The sequence below is a fragment of the Suricata suricatta genome, chromosome 7, assembly GCF_006229205.1.
Source record: "Suricata suricatta isolate VVHF042 chromosome 7, meerkat_22Aug2017_6uvM2_HiC, whole genome shotgun sequence".
In the NCBI taxonomy this organism is placed as follows: Eukaryota; Metazoa; Chordata; class Mammalia; order Carnivora; family Herpestidae; genus Suricata; species Suricata suricatta.
The window spans coordinates 10,165,752-10,177,038 of record NC_043706.1 but is presented as its reverse complement, the minus strand read 5'-3'; the positions used below and the strand labels follow the sequence as shown (position 1 = coordinate 10,177,038).

Below are 11,287 nucleotides of genomic sequence, written 5' to 3'. Positions count from 1 at the left end.
AAAAAAAAATAAATAAAATCACTTTTTTTCTTCCAAGTAATATATTTTAACATAGAAAGTTTTAAATACAGAAAATTATAAAAAAGAAACCTTTAACCACTCCTCAGAAGTTACCACCATTAATGTTTTATTTATATATTATATATACACATGTGTGTATATATATACATATATATCTATATATAAAAATCATCTTTTAAGAGTGTTGATTTCTGTGAGTGTATAGAAGAAATGATTGAAATCTGAAAGATCAACACCTAAAGGACTTCAAGTTATAGGGAAGAGTTGCCTAGCATAGAGATCATAATAGTTACTCGCACATCTTCTGTGTATTATCTTTTTCTACTACTACTAATAGCTATTATCATTAATAACATTAGTAATACTGTTAAAAATTAATAATACTTATTGTTATGAATTATTATTGCTGAAATGTTAGTGACAGAGGAAAGACTGCTTTCTGGGAGACATAAGTCTCAGCCCCTAGTTATGATTAGATGCGAGATAATGAATTGTATTATGCCTCAGTTTTCTCAAATGTTCAATAAAAATCCTCTCCTAGATGAAGTCTGAGGCTCCTTCCAGTTTTAAAACCCTGTCCAAGTCTTGTTTTGGAGCATAGGTACTTATTGACTTGCATCTCCTAAGATGCAAACATTTTACTTTCAAATATTTTTTGAATATTTTATCTAAAATACACCTGTTTTCAAGCACAGAAAAATGGATCACATTTTGAAGAATATTCGAATGCTTTGAAGACGGGGCCTATTTACAGAGACCAATTTGTTTCCCTGCATTATTTTAACATGCAACTCTCCTCCAGTCCTGAAGCTTCCTAAGTATCCGAGGCTTGGAAAAGTGGGGGTGGAGGAAGCTTATTACCATGGAGATAGATGGGAGCAAATGGTCACATCATCAAAAGCAAACTAGAAATGTACAAAGCTTTTGTGATGCTGATCCTTTTTTTTTTTTAAGTAAGAAGAAGAAGGAAAAGAGGCACAAATAAAAGGACAGATCTCTCTCATTAAATCCAACACTAATTTAGTAATCAGTGAAATAAAGGTACCCTTGAAAGCCTGCTGCCAGAAAATACGGTACAACAAAGAAGCACAAAACGTTGCGGACTGCCAGGTGTAATTTCCAGGTACTCCAAGTGCATTTGGACTCCCTATTCTCTTAGCTCTGCTTTACAGATTGGCCATCTCCACGGCAGACTCAAACTATCCATTTAGTCACCCCAGTGTGTTATCCAAATATTTAGGAGGAAAAAAATTGAGAGAAAATAACCTTTAATTTTATGATTCTGCAAAGGAAATTGTTCGAGATTAAGAGGTATGAGAAACTAAGAATGCGTGTTAATTTCTTTTTCTGTTTTTTACTTACCACTTTGGATAATCTGGAAATAATTTTGACACCAGGATAAGAGTCAAAGTTATAATAAAAGCCAAAATTTACAGAAAGTAACTTACATCAGAATACAGTCACCAGCAATTAGATTCTTGTGTGCGTGTGTATAGATATAGCTTTTCTGTCAACCCCATCCATTATTCCATGTTACTCTGGCAGAAAGTGCTAAAAACCTAAAGGCAGAAAAGATTTATACTCAGTTCTTCATAAATATTCAAAGGAAAGGAAATCATTAAAGAATAAATATATAAAAGTTAAAGAACTTGGCCAAAAGTCTGCCTTGAACTTTCAATCTATAAATTAGAAATAGTAGGGTTGGGGATGTTTTAGAGAGTGATGTGATATTTTGAAAGTGTTTTATGCTCTTCAGAGAGAAAATGCGATTTATATTTTAAATATGAATTATGAGGAAAATTGTCTCTTCTTCCTTATCTTCCTTTTCCTCCTCTTCTTCCTCTTGCTTTTCTACTTCAGATTTTCCCTTTTGACATTTACAAAAACATTAATTTCCTTAGTTGATCTGTAAATTCAACACAGAACCAAATAAAACAACAAGGTAATTTTTTTTAACTTGAGAAAATCGTACTAAAGTTCATTAGGTAATGGAAATGGGTAATTTTTTTTAAGTTTATTTATTTTGAGAGAGAGGGGGAGTGTGAGCACACAAGTGGGGGAGGGGGAGAGAGAGAAAGAGAGAATCCCACATAGGCTTCTATTGGACAGGGCTCAACCCCATGAATTATGAGATCATGACCTGAGCCCAAATCAAGAGTCAGATGTTTAACCTACTGAGCTACCCGAGTGCCCCTAGAAATGGGTAATTAGAAAAATTCTGAAAAAAGTAATGAGGAAATAATTAGTGCAACCATATTTAAAATATCTTATAAAGTTACAATAATGAACGTATTTTATTCTAGAGAAGAAATAGATAGCTAAATTGAATATAATAGAATGACCAGAAATGAATCCAAATACATACATGAAATAATGTGTGGAAAAGGTAGATGAGTCAATTTTACAGAAGGTAAGGAGGGAAGATGAATTAGTAATAAATAGTGGCAGGCATGGGGTCCCTGGGTGGCTTAGTCGGTTAAGTGTTTGACTTTGGCTTGGGTGATCTCACAGTTAGTGACTTCAAGCCCCGCATCAGTCTCTGTGCTGACAGCTCAGAGCCTGGAGCCTGCTTTGGATTCTGTGTCTCCCTTTCTCTCTCTGTCCCTCCCCTACTCATGCTGTGTCTTTCTCTCAAAAATAAATGAACATTAAAAAAAAACTTTTTAAATTAAAACTGGCTAGGAATGAAAAAATAAAATACAATGATCTTTCACCATATTCTTTATATCCAAAAATATATCCAGAAGACTGAAAGATTTTCAACATAAAAAATAAAATTATAATATTAGTAGTTCAAAACTTTCATGGATTTATTATTTGGTGGATTATCTTGGCATACAAAAACACTTTCTAAAGCCTGTAATCCTAATGTCTTAAGAGAAAAACAAATTTGAACAAATACAAGCTAGAAGAAAATATCGCAATATATTTGGCAAAGAAATTGTCATTAATATACAACTTGTCATACAACTCAGTAAGTCAAATCAAATTTAAGAAATGGCCAATATATTAGAATCATCATCTCTTTCACATTTAAATAATTATGTACAATGAGTATATCCATATACTGAAATATTGATCAATAAAAAGTAACATTATTTATAATAATCAAAAAGTGTAAACAACACAAATGCTCACTAATTGATGAATAGATAAACCAGATATGGTATTTCTATACCATGGAATATTATTCAGCTATAGAAAGGAGTGAAGTACTAATAAATGCTACATCATGAATGAACCTTGAAAACACTATGTTAAATGAAAGAAGCCAGACACAAAAGAGCACATTTGTAGGATTCTAGTTACATGAAATCCCCAGAAGGAGACTAAGCATAATTTAGTTGTTGCCTAGGACTGGGTGGGGGGAGGGGATGAGACTTGGGGAAAATGGGCAGTGACTGTTAACGGGTACAGAGTATTGTATTTTTTTTCTTTTTTAAAGTCATGAAAATTAATTCTGATGATGGTTGCACAATTCTGTGAAAGGTACTCAAACCACTGAGTTGTGCACTGTACATAGTGAGTTGTCTGGTATGTGAATTACATCTCAACAAGCTGCTTTATGTTTTAAGTCTTATATAAGAAAACAGTAAGGAGGCGTGTGGGTGGCTCAGTCGTTAGGCATCGACTCTTGATTTCAGCTCAGATCATGGTGTCAGATCAAGAAATGAAACCCACTGTCAGTGCAGAGCCTGCTTGGGATTCTCGTTCTCCCTCTCTCTCTCTCTGCCCCTCCCTCACTCATTTTCTCTCTCTTTTTCTCAAAATAAATAAACTTTTTTAAAAAATCGACACTATTTAAAAAGAGAGATTCTTTCTCACCCTCTCCCTTTGCCCCTTTCCAGCTCACTCTCTCTCAAGAAAAAAAAAAGAAAGAAAGAAAGAAAAAAAAAAGAAAATAATACGGTATATAAATTTGCTTGTCAGATTACAAAGTTTAATAAATAATGGTGGAAGTGCAAATTGGTGCACTGTTTTGGTGAACAACTTAGCAAATACCTTTCAAAATTTAAACATACCTCATTCTTTTTTTGTTGTTTAAAAAAATTTTAATGTTATTTATTTTTGAGAGAGAAAGAGATTGAGAGAGAGAGAGAGAGTATGAGCAGGGGAGGGGCAGAGAGAGGAGACACAGAATCCAAAGCAGACTCCAGGCTCTGAGCTATCAGCATGGAACCCAACACAGGGCTTGAACTCACAAACTGAGATCATGACCTGGGCTGAACTCAGATGCTTAACCTAGTGAACCACCCAGGTGCCCACCTCATTCTTTGATTCAGCAACTCAAACTCAAAAAATTATCATATTGATATACTTGCAAAAATCTGGCAACTTGCATGCAGAAGGGTATTGTGTGCGACAGGAAAATCTGAAAATCTGGAGGTAGCCATTTAAGGGAGTAGCATATAAGCTTTTAAAAATATCATGGAGGGAAGCCTGGGCGTCTCAGTTGGTTAAGCATCTAACTTAATCTCAGCTCAAGTCTTGATCTCAGGGTCATGAGTTCAAGTCCTGAGTTGGGTTCCATACTGGAGGTGAAGCCTACTTACACACACACACACACACACACACACACACACACACATACACACACACACACACATCACGGAGTTATATGGGCTGAGGTGGAAAGATCACCAAGAAAACAATATAAATAATATTTATCAAGCACCTGCTATGTACCACTCTTTCAAGTGCTTTGCATGTAATAACCCACCTAATTTTTTTTGCAATCCTATATTTTTCTTATTATTACTTCATTTTATAGATGATGGCCCTGAGAAACACAGCTTGGATTGAGTAAGATCCCATAGCTATTACATGGTAGAAACAGCTGTTTGCATACATTTAAAATGTGGATATTTAGGGGCACCTGGGTGGCTCAGTCAGTTAAGCGTCTGACTTTGGCTCAGGTCATGATCTCGCGGTTTGTGAGTTTGAGTCCCGCATTGGATTCTGTGCTGACAGCTCGAAGCCTGGAGCCTACTTTGGATTTTGTGTCTCCCTCTCTCTGCCCCTCTCCACGTGTGCTCTGCCTCTCTCTGTCTCTCAAAAATAAGTAAATGTAAAAATAATTAAAATAACGTGGATATTTATAGATTTCAGGTGCTCTTATCACACACATGAAATAACTATGCTAGGAAATGATATGTTAATGAACTTGACTTTACTAATCATTTCACTATGTATGTGTATATCAAGTCATTGTGTTGCACATCTTAAATATTTTTAAATTATTTTATTTAAAAATTTTTATTTAAAAAATCATAGGAAAGGATCAACATCAAATGTGTGACTGTGGCTATCTATGAGGACAGAGAGAGGAGCATGGAATCAGGTTGAATCTACAATATTTCCTTAATAAAATATCAAAAGCAAATATCACATAATATTAACATTTGTTAATTCTGCCAGTGGGCACATATGTATTTGTTTTTATTAGTCCTATTTTTCCATACATTTGAAAATTTTCATTTTTCTGAAAAATATTCTTTCCACCACACTAAACTGCCTCCTGAGTGGCTACCAGAGAGCAAGTGGACAAATACTCCTGCAGAATAAAGTAGGATTATTGGGGGTGGTGGGGAGGGGAGACAGTAGGTGTTTAGTTCGTTTTATGGTCTACTGTCTCCATTGCTGATTCAAAGCATTTTGCAGAAGCTGTGAGAGGGCCTAACCTGACCCTTCTTTCTCATTCAGACTCGCTTGTGCCTGGACCACTTGTGCCCAGACCCCAATCCAATCTAGTTTGAAATACTATCGGTGGCTCAACAGTCATTAAACATGGGTTTCTCTTCATCATTTCCTTGCACAAATGCCTCCAAACTATCTTGAAAGAAGGAAGACTTCATTGTTAGCTTGGATGTCAAGCCTTCCTCAACCTCACCTAAATCTCTTTCCACTGTTACCTCCCACAAGTTTACCTTCCATGCTTGCATTACGGTTTGATGTATATAATTTTTGCCTTACCCCTACATTAGCCTGCCTCCTTCCTTCCTTTCTGCCCTTCTCTATCACAGCCTTACTTGGGGATCCAATTTCAATCCAACATCTTGCCTAGAGCCTTCCCTGACCACCCAGCCCAATACAGTAATTGTAATTACTTGCTCATACGTTCGTCCAGAATTCCCATCTTTGTGGTTTACTTTGCGGTAGAACAGATGCACGGGCGCTGGATGTCATCTTCTCTCCCTTGACCAGGAACCTCACTCTGTAGATCACTCTGTCTCTCCTTCATCTTTAATCTATCGCTTTTCACTGGCTCCATTCAAAACTTTTTACGAGTCCCCAGTTATAAATGAAGCAGAGAGTGTGTGGCATTGTGAAAGGTCTGGTCCCCCTAAGTCAGGTGCTGAAGGGACAGCAGAGGAAGAGTGGTGTAGTGATTTCAGGGCTTGCCGTTCCCATGCACTGCATTAAGCCTAAAGCATCAGAAAAATCAAGCAGTGGGCTTGTGGGGTTATTTGCCACAGCCTTAATTATACACAATTCAAATGTCCATCAAGAGTAGAGCAAATAGGGGTGCCTGGGTGACTCACTTGGTTAAGCATTCGACTCTTGATTTCAGCTCAGGTCATGGTCACAGTTTGGACTGATTTTAAGATTCTCTCTTTCCGAGGGAGGAGCCAAGATGGCGGAGAGGAAGGGAGCTCTGTAAACTTCGTCTGCCCCATCTATCGAACTGAGAAGGACATTACTCTCATCTGCAAGAGAGGGAGGAGAAAATACAGACTCCAGAAAGAAGACAACCTTAAAGATACCTGAGTGAGTGAGTGCAAACTGGGGAGATTGGAAAACAGGCCAGGCCAAGAAGGGCAGGGGAGGTGGGAGCCCCAGCCCAACATGGGGCAAGCGCGCGGATACCGAGAGACAGAGGGAAGAGAAAGAACTGAACACACTCATAGTACTGTCTCTGGGGAAGAGATAAAGAACGTTTAACCACACTCGGAGAGAGAAACTCTCACTCCGTATATAACTGCTGGGTAGCCCAAATCCCAAACCCAGGTTGCACAAGGGAAAGAACAGCTTCCAGCCCTGCGCCATCCCGGTGGAGAGTCGGTGGCCTTGGTGGCAGCGGCAGGGGCGCTCACTTCGACCTCGGCGCAGGAGTGGGAGCACACATCTCATTTACACATGGCATCTCACCTCCAGCATTGGCCTCACGAATCCTGAATCCCAGGGCCAACAGGGAAAAAATAGCCCGCACCCTAATGTGAACCTGGCAGGGAGTGGGCAGCAGTGGAGGCCGGGGCTCGCGCTTTTGGCTGCAGGAGCGCGCAGCTCATTTCCAGCAGTGCTGGGCACCTCGGACAGCAGCAGCGCGAATCCCAGCCAGCGCCAACAGGAATTGCTCCCTCCCTCTAGTGATTGCATTCCTGGCTGGGGGCTGGGAGTCTGCAGTGGTGTCTGTAAGGGCATGCACTTCACCTCCTGCTGTGCACCTCGCCTCAGGAAGCACACCTTGCTTCAGGCAGTGGCAGCACAAATCCTGGCTTGAGCCACGAGAAACTGATCCCTCCTCCTAAGAAGCCAGCCACCAAAGCAACTACATCTCATCTGTGCTAGCATAAAAGTGCACGGACTAGGACTTTGAACTGAGGCGGGCCTGGAAAATACAACATGGCTCAGCTGCGGCACAAGGAGATCGGACTCATCAGAGTGGCCTACAGTGCTTAGTTCCAGCAGAGCATGGTGTACTGCCATTCTACACTCTGCAGCCACCAAGGTGGAGCCTCTGAGAGCAGACCCCAACCTACTACACCAAACCACACCTATCCACAAGGAGGAGCTGTTACTTTTTTCCTTTTTTTCTTCTTTTTTCTTTTCTTTTTGTACTTCTTTTTTATTATTACCTTTTTTACATAAAATTATTTTAAAATTTTACTCATTTTCCTTTCTCCTTTCTCCCTCTTTTCTTCTTTCTTTCTTGCAATCCAGATATATTCTCCTGTATCTCATCCTTATCTCTCCCCTCAATTGGTCATACACTTTTAGACTGTCCATTATCCTTCATTGTCTCTGATCCCCTTTATTGTTTTTCTTTTTTCTTCTCCTCTTTTTGTCTCTTTCCTCTCCATTTTCTTTCTTTCCTTTCCCCCTTTTAATTTGTTTGTTTGTTTGTTTGATTTGTCTGTGTGTTTGTGTGCTTCTGTTCCCTCTGTGTTTGTCTGTCTGTTTTCCTTCTTAGGGCTACACCAAGAAACAAGACAAAATGTGCATGACGGCGAGTCCCAAATATTGCTGAGTAGGGAAATAAAATAATCAAAGGCACAACAAGAGAAACAAAGCGACACCATTAAAATAATATTTCCTGAAATGTCAGGCCCTGGACAGTCAATAAGCCTCCTTTAACAGAGCAATATTAACAGGTGCACAGTGCACAATGAGCTTTTTAAAGCTGACAAGAGATAGAAAACTAGCAAAAATGACAAAACGAAAGAACTCTCCCCTGAAGAACCTCCAGGAAGAAGTCACAGCCACAGAATTGCTCAAGGCAGATCTAGAAAACATACCTGATCAAGAATTTAAACAACTTGCCATAAAATTAATCACTAGGGTTGAAAAAAGCATCAAAGAAAAACCTGAGACAATGACTAGGGACTTTGGAAATAGGTGTGATAAGTTTAAAAAGGCTATAAATGAGGTGAATAATAAAATGGAGGCAGCCACCTCAAGGATTGACAAGGCAGAGAGAAGAATAGCTGAATTAGAAGATATAGTTATAGCAAAAGAGGAAGCTGAAAAAAAAGAGAAATTGATACAGGAGCAGGAAAGGAGAATTCGAGATCTGAGTGACACAATCAAACAGAACAACATCCATATCATAGGAATTCTTGAAGAGGAAGACAGAAAGAAGGGTCCTGAAGGGATACAAGACCAAATTATAACTGAGAATTTTCCAAATCAGGGAAAAGAAATAGACATTCAAATTTAAGAGGCACAAAGATCCCCCTTAAGATGTAATTTGAATCGGCCTTCAGCACGACATATCATAGTGAAACTGGCAAAATATAAAGATAAAGAGAGAATTCTGAAAGCAGCTAGGGAGAAAAGGGCCCTCACGTACAAAGAGAAACCTATCAGAGTGGTTACAGACCTATCTGATGAAACTTGGCAGGCCAGGAAGGAATGGCAGGAAATCCTCAATGTGATGAACAGAAAAAACACGCAGCCAAGAATCCTTTATCCAGCAAGCCTGTCATTCAAAATAGAAGGATAGATAAGTGTTCCCAAATAAACAAAATTGAGAAAATTCATGACCACCAAACCAGCCCTACAAGATATCCTAAGAGGGACACTATAAGGGAAATGTTGCAAAGAATACAAAGTACCAGAGACACCACTATAAACATGAATTCTATGGAGAACACAATGACTCTAAACCCACATTTTTCAATAATAACACTGAATGTAAATGGACTGAATGCTCCAACCAAATGACACAGGGTAGCAGAATGGATAAAAAAAACCAAAACCCATCTATTTGCTGTCTACAAGAGACTCATTTTCGACCTGAAGATACCTTCAGTTTGAAAGTAAAGGGATGGAGAAATATCTATCATGCAACTGGAAGCCAAAAGAAAGCCGTAGTACCCATACTTATATCAGACGAACTGGACTTTAAAGTAAAGAGAGTAACAAGAGATGAAGAAAGACATTATATAAGAATTACAGGGTCTCTCCATCAGGAAGAGCTAACAATTATAAACATCTATGCACCAAATTCAGGAGACCCAAATACATAAAACAATTAATCACAGACAGAAACAATCTTGATAAGAAAGTACTAATTGCAGGGGACTTTAATACTCCACTGATAGCAATGGATAGATCAACCAGACAGAAAATCACTAAAGAAACAAGGACCTGAACAACACATTGGAACAGATGGAATTGATAGATATATCTGCATCTTGAAGTTAGGAAATTCACCTTCTTCTCGAGTGCACATGGCACATTCTCCAAGATAGATCACATACTGGGGCATAAAGCAGCCCTCCATAACCATAAATAAATAGAGATCATACCATGCACACTTTCAGATCACAATGCTTTGAAACTTGAAATACACAGGAAAAAGTCTGGAAAACCTCCAAAAATGTGGAGGTTAAAAACTACCCTACTGAAGAATGAATGGGCCAATCAGGCAATTAGAGAAGAAATTAAAAAATATATGGAAACAAATGAAAATAAAAATACAACAATCCAAAATCTCTGGGACGCAGCAAAGGCAGTCCTAAGAGAAAAGTATATTGCAATCCAGGCCTATTTCAATGAACTAGAAAGAGTGCAAATTCAAAATCTAATGGAGCCCCTACTGGAACTAGAAGGGAAGCAGCAAGAGCACCCCAAACCCAGCAGAAGAAAAGAAATAATAAAGATCAGGACAGAAATAAACAATATAGAATCCAAAAAAACAGTCAAGCAGATCAATGAAACAAAGAGTTGGTTCTTTGAAAAAATAAACAAAATCAATAAATCTCTAGCGTGGATCCTCAGAAAGAAAAGAGAGAGCACCCAGAGAGACAAAATCATGAATGAAAATGGATCTATTACAACAAATCCCTTAGAAATACAAGCAATCATTAGAGATTACTATGAAAAATTATATGCCAACAAACTGGACAACCTAGAAGAAATGGACAAATTCCTAAATGCACATGCACTGCCAAAATTCAAATGTGAAGAGATAGAAACCATGAATAGACCGATAACCAGTGAAGAAATCAAATCCGTTATCAATAATCTCCCAGCGAATAAGAGCCCAGGGCCAGATGGCTTCCCAGGAGAATTCTACCAGACATTTAAAGCAGAGCTATTCTTCTCAAACTATCCCAAAAAATAGAAATAGAAGGAAAACTTCCAAACTCATTCTACAAAGCCAGCATCACTTTGATACCCAAACCAGACAGAGACCCAGCAAAAAAAGAGAACTACAGACCAATATCCTTAATGAATACAGATGCAAAAATACTCAACAAGATACTAGCAAATCGAATTCAACAGCATATAAAATGAATTATCCATCATAATCAAGTGGGATTCATTCCTGGGTTATAGGGCTGGTTCAATATTCTCAAATTCATCAATGTGATACATCATATTAACAAAAGAAAGGATAAAAACCCTATGATCCTGTCGATAGATGCAGAAAAAGCATTTGACAAAATATAGCACCCTTTCTTAATAATAACCCTTGAGAAAGTCGGAATAGAGGGAACTTACCTAAACATTATAAAAGCAGTTTATGAAAAGCCCACAG

At 38.3% G+C, this 11,287-nt stretch overlaps 1 long non-coding RNA gene across 1 annotated transcript in view; it reads left to right on the top strand.

The window, feature by feature from the left end:
* LOC115296112 overlaps nt 1-11,287 on the top strand; it is a 70,521-nt gene that overhangs the window by 36,406 nt on the left and 22,828 nt on the right. The gene's annotated exons all lie outside the window — the stretch shown is intronic.